A 12,901-nucleotide genomic window follows, 5' to 3' on the forward strand; every position below is an offset into this window, starting at 1 on the left:
CGAGCCTACCTTGGATTCACAAACGGATTCAAGCTGCCTACTATTGATAATGGCACTTTTGAAATTCGTCCATCATACATCAATTTGGTGGAGCGGAATTTATTTGGAGGGGCAGCTGCTGAAGATCCAGTGACACATATGGAGAAATTTGTCACTTATTGCTGTTCTATCCCTTTAACAGCTGGAGTGACGCAAGATCAGGTAAAGGAGGTACTCTTCCCTTTTTCTCTGAAGGATGGAGCTGCAGAATGGTTGAGAGATTTAGATATGGCGGATGAAGGAATTACTGACTGGAATACTTTAGCTGATGAAGGTATTTCCCACCCCAAAAAACTAATGCGCTGAGAAGTCAAATTACTAGTTTCAAGCAAGGAGCTACTGAAGATTTGAATGAAGCATGGATTCGCTTCAAACGTTTAGTCCGATCAGTTCCCCATCATGGTTTCCAACAGTGGTTTCTTTACAACCAATTTTATAACGGGTTGTATGGTGATCATCGTGCTCTGTTAGATTCTTCAGCTAATGGGAGGTTTCAGGACAACACCAATGATAATACCGCATGGAAGTTAATTGATTAGATTGCCATCCATATTGCTAAGTATGGAAATCCTAGGGGAAGTACGCGAGGGAATGGTGGGGATAGTGCTCTTGCGGCACAATTAGATGCTGTTGTGCCCAAATTAATGAGATGAAGACTACCCAATCATTGGGTAATAGAGAGACTGTTCATGCTATGAGTCAACAACAAGAGGAGTCTTGTGCTAGATGTGGTTTAGACGGTCATAATGCAGCTGAGTGTTTGAGCACATCGGAGCAGGTTAATGCTTTTCAGTCTTACAGACAAGGTACACAAGGCACACCTTTCTCCAACTTTTACAATGAAAGAAGGAAGGAGCATCCTTTCCTTCAATGTTCTAGTCAAAATGTGCAAAATCCGCAGCAGCAACAACCACAAAAGAATACTTATATGCCTCCTAACAATCGTGGTAATCAACCACAAGAGGGATATCAAAGGCAGAACCAAGGAGGTCATCATTTTAACAATCAATATCAACACCCTCCTCAACAAACTCCTCAACAAGCTCCAAACAATGAGATGGCAGAGTTGCGCAGTCTTTTGCAACAAAATTTGTCGATGCAGCAAAAGCAGACGGCTCAAATTTTTGAGCTGATTGCCCATAGTAAGATGTTGGATACTCAGGTGGCTCAGATGGAAATTCAAAATCCCTCAAAACAGCCCGGAGGTCTTCCTCCTCAAGGTAAGAAAGCTCATGAGCAAGCTAATGTCGTCCAATTGAGGGGCGGTACTACTTATAAAAATTCGGAGTTGTCAAGCCATGATGAAGAATTGCCCACTAATGATAATGAGGTACCTTATATGCATCCTAAGGGATTGGGAAATTTGGAGCTGAGTGATGATGAAAAAGATGAAAAAGAAACTGACGAAGTTGAAACACGAGCTGAGAACAAAAGCGAAAAAAATAAAAAAGACGAATCTGCTAAGGTTCCTCGATCGAGTGGCCTCAGGCTCGATCTAGGAACTTTCGTGCTCGATCGAGTGATATCAGGACTCGATCGAGGATCCTCCCTAGCAGACGACGGTGTTTCAAAAAGTGATTCTAAAGCAAAGGAAGACGAGCCGATTGCTATTGCGCTACCTTTTCCTCATCGTCAACAAAAGTCTAAGCTGGATAAGCAGTTTGGTAAGTTTATGGAGGTAGTGAAGAACTTATAGGTAAGTTTTCCTTTTACTGAGTTAATCACTCAAGTCCCGGCTTATGCGAAGTTCATGAAGGAGATTTTGACAAGGAAACGATCCTTTGATGCAGCGGAAACCATTGATTATACTAAAAAATGCAGCGCCATGTTGCAAGTTAATTCACCACCTAACCTAAAGGATCCAGGAAGTTTTTCTACCCCTTGTTGGTCATCTTGCTATTAGTAAAGCTCTTTGTGATTTAGGAGCTATCGTTAGTGTCATGCCTTATTCTATTTGTAAGAAATTAAATATGGGTAAAATGACTGTTACTAATATGACTTTGCAGATGGCTGATCGATCTGTTAAACACCCATTGGGGGTGTTGGAGGATGTTCCCATTCGAATTTTGAAATTCTTCATTCTCGTAGATTTCGTTGTCTTAGACATGGCTGAGGACAACTAAATTTCTATCATCTTGGGTAGACCATTACTAGACACAGCGGGGGCGGTTATAGATGTTAGGTAAGGGAGACTGCCTTTAGCTGTGGGGGATGATACAATTGTTTTTAACTTATAAAAAGCGTTAAAACATCCTATGATAGAAGCAACTTGTCATAGTATTGATGTTGTTGATTTTACTATTGATGAGTGTCTTTCTATGTGTTTAAACATGGATCCTCTAGAGATTGCCTTGTTTTTTATTCAGCTGCTCAGACGAGTTCGTGGAGTCCAGAAGTTCATGAGATTGAGAAATTGCTAACTGGAGAGGAATGCCCCCATCAAAAGGTATACAGTATGGGTGTCTCACCTAAGGTAACTGAGGTAAAGAAACCTGAACTAAAACCCCTTCCATCTCATCTTAAGTATGAATTTCTTGATGACTGTGAAATGAACCCTGTAATTGTCAATGCTAGCCTAACTGAAGGTCAACTTTCTGCTTTGTTGACTGTTTTGAGAACTCATAAAAATGCCATTGGGTATAGCATTGATGATCTACAAGGCATTAGTCCTGACTTTTATATGCATCGTATTCACTTGGAAGAAGGCCACAAGCCTGGTGCACAGGGTCAGAGACAACTAAATCCTCCAATGCAGGAGGTGGTAAGGAAAGAGGTACAGAAATTACTAGATGCTGGCATTATTTTCGCTATATCTGATTCTAAATGGGTCAATCCTGTCCAAGTTGTACCTAAGAAGAAGGCACTACAGTAGTAAAGAACTATAAAAATGAATTAATTGCTACTAGACTTGTTACAGATTGGAGGATGTGTATTGATTATAGGAAGTTGAATACAGCTACTACGAAAGACCATTTTCCACTTCCTTATATTGACCAAATGATAGAAAGATTGGCATACCATAGTTATTTATATTACCTAGATGGCTACTCCGGTTTCTTTTAGATACCCATTCATCCTGATGATCAGGAGAAGACTACTTTCACATGTCCTTATGGTGTATTTGCTTATAGGAGGATGCCCTTTGGTTTATGTAATGCCCGAACTACCTTTCAAAGGTGTATGATGGCCATATTTTCTGATTACATAGAGTTTATTATGGAAGTCTTTATGGATGATTTCAGTGTCTATGGTACTGACTTTGATGTCTGCTTGACAAAATTGACTAAAGTTTTGCAGCGCTGTGAGGAGAGCAATCTTATGCTTAATTGGGAGAAGTGCCACTTCATGGTTACTGAAGGGGTGGTGCTCGGTCATTTGGTGTCAGGTAAAGGTATCCATGTGGATAAAGCTAAGGTTGAGGTAATTGAGCAACTCCCGTACCCGGTTAATGTTAAAAGTGTGCGTAGTTTTCTTGGTCATGCAGGGTTCTATCGCCGCTTTATTAAGGATTTTTCAAAAACTGCTCAGCCTCTAACTCAGCTGCTTCATAAAGATACACCTTTTCTGTTTACTGATGAGTGTGTTAAGTCTTTTGACAGGATTAAACAAGCTCTTATCTCAGCTCCCATAATCCGACCTCCGGATTGGAGCCTTCCTTTTAAGATTATGTGTGACGCCAGTGACTATGCAGTTGGAGCTGTTTTGGGGTAAAGAAAAGATAAGGTAATGCATGCTATTTAATATGCAAGTAAGACTCTTGACGATGCGCAGATCAACTATGCTACTACAGAGAAGGAGCTTCTTGCAGTTGTCTATTCTTTAGACAAATTTAAAGCGTATCTTGTTGGTTCTAAAGTTATTGTTCATACTGACCATGCAGCATTAAAGTATCTTTTTACTAAACAAGAAGCTAAACCACGACTTATTAGATGGATTTTATTATTGCAAGAATTTGATTTAGAAATTCGTGATAAGTCTGGCGCTGAGAATGTTGTTGCAGATCACTTGTCTAGATTGAGATTTACAGGAAGAGAGGTTTTGCCCATTGATGACTCTTTTCCAGATAACCATCTTCTAGCTGTTGCTGCGAACACTCCATGGTTTGAAGATTATGCCAATTACTTGGTAGGAGGTATTCTTCCTCTTGACTTGTCTTATCAGCAGAAGAATAGATTTATGCATGATGTGAAGCGTTATTTCTGGGATGATCCATACTTGTTTCGGGAGTGCACAGACGGTATTTACAGACGATGTATTCCAGAGGGTGAGGTACATGCCATCCTTTCTCATTGTCACTCTTCTTCTTATGGTGGTCATCATGGTCCTTCTAGGACATTTGCTAAGGTAATGCAATCGGGTTTCTTTTCGCCTACTATCTTGAAAGATGCTACTAATTTTGTCCATTCTTGTGATGCGTGTCAAAGAACAGGTAATATTTCGCAAAGGCATGAGATGCCTCAAACTGGAATCTCAGAGGTGGAGATTTTTGATGTTTGGGGCATTGATTACCAAGGGCCATTCCCTACTTCTCATGGGAATCAATATATATTGGTAGATGTAGATTATGTTTCTAAATGGGTGGAGGCAATTGCCACCCCCACTTGTGATGCTAAATCTGTTGTTAAGTTGTTTCAGAAAATCATCTTTCCACGGTTTGGAGTGCCTCGTGCTGTGATTAGTGATGGAGGAAAACATTTCTATGAGCGTCATCTTAATTCCTTATTGAAGATATATGGTGTTACGCACCGTAGAGGATTGGCATATTATCCTCAAACCAGTGGACAAGTGGAGATTTCCAACAGAGAGTTGAAATAAATATTGGAGAAGGTAGTGAGCAAGAATAGAAAAGATTGGAGTCGGAAGCTTGATGACACCTTGTGGCCTTACCGTACTGCATATAAGACGCCGATTGGGGCATCACCTTACCGTTTAGTCTATGGCAAATCTTGCCATTTACATATGGAGCTTGAGTACAAGGCTATATGGGCCATAAAATAGTTCAATATGGATCCCTCACTGGCGGGTGAGAAAAGATTGATGCAGTTGAATGAGCTTGATAAGTTTCGACTGCATGCCTATGATAGTGCTCAAGTATACAAAGAACGAACGAAGAAGTGGCATGACAAGCATATTTTGCAAAGGGAATTTCATGTTGGTGAAAAGGTATTGTTATTTAACTCTCGTTTGCGTTTGTTCCCAGGTAAGCTACGGAGTAGATGGTCTGGACCGTTCACTGTTGTTGAAGTGAACAAATTTGGGTCAGTTACACTGCAAACCGACAAAGGTGAGACTTTCAAAGTGAATGGGCAACGATTGAAAATATACTATGAAGGTGCTCATATTGGGGTAATAGAGGTCGTTGACCTCTTTGCCATTGATTCCTCTCACTGATGAGGTAATACGGTCGTGTGGGACCGCTTAAACCAGCGCTACCGAGAGGCAGCTTGGAATTTGTAATGAAATATTTTGTAATTTAGGATTTTAATTTAATTATCGTACTTTAATTATGCTTGTTCATGAGTATTGAGAGATATGAGGGTGGGTATTTAATGTGTTTCAAGTATTTTGCAGCGGATGATGGATTTTCAAGCTTTACATTATTATTTGACGAAGAAGGAGGCTGCCAACTAGTTCCTCGATCGAGGAACCAGCATGCTCTATAGAGTGTCGTCAAAACTCGATCGAGGAACCAAGGGAGTAACTAAAATTTTTAATGTCGAAAGTTGGCATGTTTTGATTTTGGTGCCTCGATCGAGCGTAAGTTGGCTCGATTGAGGAACCAACTGTGAACCGGGTTCCGCATTATTTTTTAGCCGGTTTTGGATGCCTTATTTCTTATTTTCTTCTTGCTCTATGCTTATTTCTGTCATTCCTCTGCGTCATATCATTCATTCTCTCCCTTTTCTCAACTCAAACACTCCATATTATCATAAAATCTTCATTTTAGTTTGTGTTAAGTTGCTTGCTAGTGATTTAAATCACTCCTTTGTGCTTATTTGTGAATTTCATTGCCTTTATTGCTCAAGTAAGTCCCGTTTTTCCCCAATATTGGTCCGAAAATTTCTGATTTTTCTTGCTCAAATCCTGTGTTTATTTCCTTGAATCTTCCATAGCTCATATACAATTGCTATTTCCTTGCTTAATAGCCCTTTATTTGATGAACTAAAAGCCTAATTTGCTAATTTAGGAATTAGGGTTCATGAATTCCGGGTTCAATTTTTGCATCAAATTGGTTAGAAATTGTATTCTTATGCTTGGAATCTTCACTTTTTGTTATATAATTGCAATTCCCTTGCCTTTTAGATGGTTTATGTGTGATTTTCGGCCTTAAAACCGAATTTTTCGACTCATGTGGTCTTAAAAACGTGGACTGTTTTGGGCAATTAAATTGGTTTGTGATTGTATACTTATCTTTTTGCAGGTATGTCAACTAGTGGACAAGGTAGTAAAAGGCCACGGGAGAGGCGCGCTCCCGTTCGTCAGCCGGAGGTAGTAGTGTCTTCCGAGGAGGAAGATGATGAATTACTACCGATAGACGAATTTCCTTTTATTGCGTTTCGGGACAAGGAGCAGCGGCCAGATTTGTGGTATTGATGTCTAAGGCTATGCATCCTACTCGGTGTGTTGATCGCAAAATCTTGCGAACTTTCAAAATTGATGAAATCAAGTTTGGCATGTTTGTTGAGATAGGGTTGCAGGGTCTCTTTCTTATGCACGAACTATCATATCGTGCCTTAACTCTTGAGTTTTTGAGTTCTTATGCCTATTTTCCGGTGGACCATTTAATCCGTTTCAGGTTGCTTAATGTTGAACGTTCTTTAACTTTTGACCGTCTTTCTGAGATTTTAGGCATAGATAAGCATACTGATGGTGACTTGTATAATGGCGCTGGGTTGTCTATTGTCCGATATTTTCCATTGTTTACGAGTTTTGCGGATGCAGATGTGAGTTGCATGTCTTTACTTGACGTCCAATATGTTTGTCTTAGGCTTTTCTTGCGGTATTTGAGTTATTTGTTGTATGGGAGACATGATAGGAGTAAGGCCTCGTCCTTAGAGGTTTTGATTTTGGCTAGCTACCTTAACCCTTTTCAGGAAGCTACTTTCCAGTTCTCCCCACCCGCACTCATTTGCTAGGCCCTTGACCGCATGACTGGGAGATATGCAAATTTGGATTGCGGTGCCATTGTTACTAGGATTGCTAGGGTTCTATGTGATTTTGGGGGAAATGATTCCTATGAGCCTATGGATGACCCTGAGCCTTTGGTAGATGATGATCATCTACGCTATGGTACTTCTTATATTGATGTTCTTGTTTGGACAAATCACTATAGGAAAGTGCGTGGTCAATTCTATATGCTTTTGCCTAATGATCACTTGCCAGCTATTGCACCTCTTGAGGAGAGTGTGGCTAGATTGAGACCTGCACCTGTCACCTATCTGATTCCAGATGAGCTTCTGGTTACTTTACCTGGTTCTAGTACTACTGCTACTACTGGTGGGCGTCGTAGGCAACGCCGTCAGGCTTCCACTCACTTGTCTGGTTCTTACCAGCCCCGTCCTCCTCCTCCTCCTCCTCCTCCTCCTCCTTCTCCTCCTACATTCTTTACCTCCTTTGGCTACCACTTTGACCCAGTCCTTGAGAGAGAGGTGAGGGCACATCAGGGTACCAACACCGCCTTGACACATCGGCGTTTGTGGGAGCAGATGGAGGCTGTTACTATTTCTTGGGGGGAGGGGTCAGTACACGGGTACTTCTCCGAGTTTCTACACCACACCGGGTGATGATAGTCGTGTTTTCCACCTTTACGGTGTGACCCTTGCGGAGTTTGGGCAGTTTAGTACGGATTATAGCGCTCTGGGTCGCCCCTTCTACACTCCTGTTCATCCTCACCAGCCTACCAGTGTTTTCCCAGAGGATGTTGGTGTTCCTATTTCACAGCGAGGGCCATTTGGCCAGTTTGCAGCTTCTACTTCGGCTGCAACAGCTTTTCCTGAAGGTGGTCGTGCTAGAGGCCGTGGTAGACGAGGTGGTCGTGCTAGAGGCCGTGGAGGCCGAGTTCAGGATCCTGAGTTGGTGGCCTTGTTTGAGAAGATTGATGGCTTTGATGAAGCCAACCTTGATGATGATGGAGCGTAGTAGTGACAGTTGGTCACTACATCCTTCATTTTCCAGCTGGTTTGAGGGGGCATTTGCTACACAGCTGGTATTATCCTTCCTTGTTTTAGTTTTTATTGTATTTCTTATTTTCCCTTTTTCCCTTTGTTACTAGTGTCCTATAGGTTGCTGGATTTTCTGTGTGATTGCTATGCTGTAAGCGTCACAATGAGAACACTGTGACATTTAGGTTTAGGGGAGAGTATTTATTTATGTTGTGTGTTAAAAAAACCCATAAAAATTGAAAAATTTATAAAATACAAAAACATGTTTTTATTTATTTTAGGTCGAGTCTTAGTGAATTATTTAGCAATGATGATAATTTGCTTTGTCTTTGCATTTGAATCCCATTCAGTTATCCATGTACATTGTTTTGACATGTTAGCTATGATAAACAAAGCTCTTAACTCAAGTCTTGACCGTCACAATATGCCTTATGCCGAGTAAATTTGACTATATTTTGTTGGTAAACCACTTAAATTTCTGAGGTCTTTAGAGCTTCCTAGGCCAGGAACATTAATAAATTGGTCTCATTTGTTATTTAGGCTAAAGAGCGTGGTCTCCTTGTTGAATGTGTAATATCAAACTGCATAAGTGTGACATTAGTTTCTTAGCTTTTTGCGCATTCATATGATTAAGTAAATGAGGAAAGGCGGTTCTTATTGTTCAAATATGACATACATTACCTTGTTTTGTTAGCCCGTTTGAACCTTGTAGCCATTTCATATCACATTTCATAGCTACATTCTAGAATTTGCCTACCTTTTTGGGACAGTCGCAGTTGCTTGAGTCTTATGTCATTTTAGCTACATTGGTTGGGATTGGGACACTTATGTCATGAGGGTTGTAGCTTTAATTTTTGTAGCAATTGTGTTGATCTCCTATGTTGAAGAGAAGAGTATTATGAAGAAAAAAAAAAAAAAAAAAAAAAAAGAGGAAAAAATTCGAAAATTCCGAAAAAAAGGAAAAGAAAGAAGAAAAAAAAGAATTGCTTCATCAGTTTTGTTAGGAGATCATAAGTGGTAAATACTAGAGTCTAATGCACTTTTGGAGAGTCTTTACATTCTCTCATATGTTGTCAAAGTTAAGATGATTTCTCTAGTTGGATAGTTGTAATATTTATTATTAGATTTGGTTCTTGGTTTAGCGCTGCGACTACCGTCTTAGCCTCACATGTCCATAACGTGCTTGTGCACAAACCACTTCTATACCCATGCCTATTTATCACCGCTTTGTCCTTGATACATGTACTTGGTCTATGTTGTGAATGTGTACTAGTTGGAGAAATTACTATCACATTAGATTGCATGCATGTTTCATAAGTTGAGTGAGTGTCTTTATTCTTTCTATCTTACATATATCCCACCCCTTATCAGAGCATGAGTGAAACCGCGAGAATCCAACTAAATTGTCTTGCAGGGTTGAAAAGTATTTGACTGAGTCTCGGTATCATGTCACATATTGAGTTTAGCTCCGTTAATCTTTTACTCGTGCCTTTGAATGTGTTTTATCGGCACAATTTTTAGTCATTACTTTGTTATAGATATGGATAGCTGGGATTTGTATATGCCTTGACATTTGCTCTGAGTTATTCATTCACCATTTGTATGTTAGTCTTTTGTATGGTTTGATTGCTTTTTTTGAGGACAAGCAAAGGTTTGATTTGGGGGATTTGATGTATCACTTTTATATACAGTTTTATAACTCCTTTCATAGCATTTTATATACCGTTTTCGTGCCTTTATGTCATTTATATGCCCTTTTATAGTGAATTGTCGATACTGCCACTATTTTATGTTTTAATGCAGAAATGACGCATTACGAAGTGAATCGAGCTAAGATGAGCATTGCGGATATGGCATAGTGGAACAAACGAAGCATGGCACGAGAAACGAGGGGACTTGAAGATAAGAAGTGAAGGAAAGACAAGAACGAGCTGTGAAGCTGGTTCCTCGATCGAGTGCAATGAGGCTCGATCGAGTGACCTCTGTCTCGATCGAGGATCCTATTTTGACGGATTAATTTCCGTAATTTCCTAAAACATGTATTTTTGTAATATAAATTCTAAACTCGTAGAATTTATTAGGTTACGCTTTTTATCACTTTTAGACGGCTGGAAACTTGCTTTAGCTTTGATACTTTGCTCTTAATCTTTCCTTTTTTATTACTGCGGTACTAATCATTCCTTGTTAATTAATTCATTCAAGTTTTATGCTTTCAATTACTTGTTGTTATTTCATATCTTTAATCATGTTTTCAATCATAGTTATTGTTCTTGTTAGATCCAACATGAGTAGCTAAATTCTTCATATAGAATGAAGGGGATCTAGGTAAATTAGAAAGGGGAATATTAATTGTTTGCTAGTAATATCGCATGAATTATCGTTTGATTATTGTTCTTATTCTAATTAATTGATTTAGGCCTAAATTGATAATTAGTGTAGCGAATTAATACTTTCACTGACAGGGTTAGAATTAATATAGGCTGCGATAATCAAATAGATTTTGTCTAATAATAGCGATTGCATGTTAGATTTGATCTAAAGGACATAATAGAATAAATCAATCTTGTGACCTTAGATAATTCGATTGACCTAGCAATTGATTAAGAAACCCCATATAATTGACCTAGTGAACCGGAAATCCTAGACCTTTTATATTATTGTTATACACCTCTTATTTACTTGCTATTTAGTTGATAGATAACAAACAAACCAAAACCCCCAAGAAAACGATTACCTTCAGACGATCTAAATATGAGCAAACTGATTATTACCGCCTCCATGTGGATTCGATACCTGTCTTACCACTAGCTATTTTATTAGTACTGAGATAGATTTATTTTAATATTGGTGATACGACTTTAGCCATATCAGTTACACCATAGGAGTGAGATGCTTGAGTCGGGTAGCGGTCTTGACGCCGGATTGCTTTGTATAGGTATGTTGTCATCATCATCATCATCGTCTCCCTTGATTTAAGTTGTGATATTGGTAGTAGTAATTGATGGTTGTGCTGGTTGTTATAGGTGGTGATGTAGAGCGAGTCATTGTTCGCTCCATCAAACACACTTATATTCTCAACAAACAACTAGTTAGTGGTTAAGTCGAGGTCGATCCACGAGACGGTGTGCTTTGGGTTCTAAGTCTATCTATCTAGGTTTATGCTAAACTTGAGATGATCCAAATAATAAAGCAAAGAATAAAAGACGAGAACTTGATTGATTGATGAAGAGTTGTCAATTCTCCAATAATAACCCAATAATCTTCAAATACCCAATAAATAACTTGAACAATAATTTAAGGAAAGATTAATGTGAAATGATTGAGATTAATATATTCTAATCTACTCCTAATCTAATCTAAGAGGATTTTTCTATTATGGGTGTAATACTACTGTTTTGTATGTCTATGGGTACTCTATCGAGTGGGGCTTACTCTGTCGAGTAAGTAGTTTTTGACGCAAAACAGTAGTCTGCCTGTAGGGTACTCGATCGAGCAAGTTGGGTACTCGATCGAGTAAGGGGCACTCGATCGAGTACGTTAGTTACTCGATCATGTAAGTGTGTTTTACGGGTTTGTTTCGACGGGTTTTGCTAATAACGCGAGATTAATATAAAAGGCTTCCGTCATTTTCTTTAATCACTTTTCACCTTTCTAAACCTTTCAAAAGAAAAGAAGTTACGTAGTTCTCTCTCGTCGCGTTGTTGGCAAATCCTAAGGGCTAGAGTCATCGGATCGTTGTGTTCTTTACGCCGTTGAGACCGTCATATTGTGGGTAAGGTTCTAATACAATTTTTATGTTGTTTCATTGATTTTAGTTGAAACCCTAATTGGGTAATTTGGGGGTTTTGGGAGTATTGTGTTTATTAGATGTTGATTGTATGATTGTATGTTTGATAGGAGGTGATTGTATTGAGGAACGATTTTGATTAGCTGCTAGACCGTCTGTGGTGGTTGCATTCCAAGTAGGGTTTCCCTACTCAATATTAGTTACATGATGTGTGTGGTGATTGTGCTGTAGTTAATGATTATTGATTGATTCAGACGGTTGTGATTTTATATTGTTGATTTATTCAGACGGTTGTTGATGTTGTATTGTGGTTGTTGTCTATCTGTCTGTGTCCTTCGGGGTGCGTCCCTGGCTGAGTGAAGTCACTTGCGGGAGTGGCTTCACGCCCTTGATTCGCTTTATGTGAAACCCGCCACAAAAGGGATGTGCACATTAATGAACATGGGTTTATCGCTCGATGGAGATGAGCGGTGCTTAGTGGGAACAGATGCGGTCCCCTACTGGCGACGAGGAGTATCTGTTGCGATGGGTACTCTGGCAGGGCTACACACTTTAGTGTGTAGTCAGTTTTAGGTGACTGGAGATGGAGACTGGGATTGTGTGTTAGCTGTTTGTATGATTGTTTCAGTGTGGCTTTGGTTGTGTAATTAGTACTATCCCCGTTTAAATGTTTTAAAAACTGTGGTGATCCATTTGGGGATGGTGATCAGTTATTGAGCAGGTATGATATGACGCGTAAGGGATAGCTGGGATGAGTCATCATGTGGCATTTAGAAGTCCTCCGCTGTGTCAGACGATATTTTATAGCTTTGATAGTTTTATCAGTAGACCGTCTGAGAACCTTGTATTTCAGTTTAACAGTTTTGGTGTTGAGCATGTAATCACTTTAAACTATATTGTTAATTAAATTATG

The 12,901-nt window shown here is 39.5% G+C and overlaps 1 non-coding gene across 1 annotated transcript; it reads right to left on the bottom strand.

Moving 5' to 3' along the window:
- Positions 1-338: 338 nt before the first annotated feature.
- Positions 339-445, bottom strand: LOC141620710 (small nucleolar RNA R71). Its single transcript, XR_012532021.1, has one exon. It is a non-coding gene; the product is annotated as a small nucleolar RNA R71 (small nucleolar RNA).
- Between the last annotated feature and the right edge of the window lie 12,456 nt (positions 446-12,901).

Source organism: Silene latifolia, chromosome 1, assembly GCF_048544455.1.
Source record: "Silene latifolia isolate original U9 population chromosome 1, ASM4854445v1, whole genome shotgun sequence".
Classification (NCBI taxonomy): Eukaryota; Viridiplantae; Streptophyta; class Magnoliopsida; order Caryophyllales; family Caryophyllaceae; genus Silene; species Silene latifolia.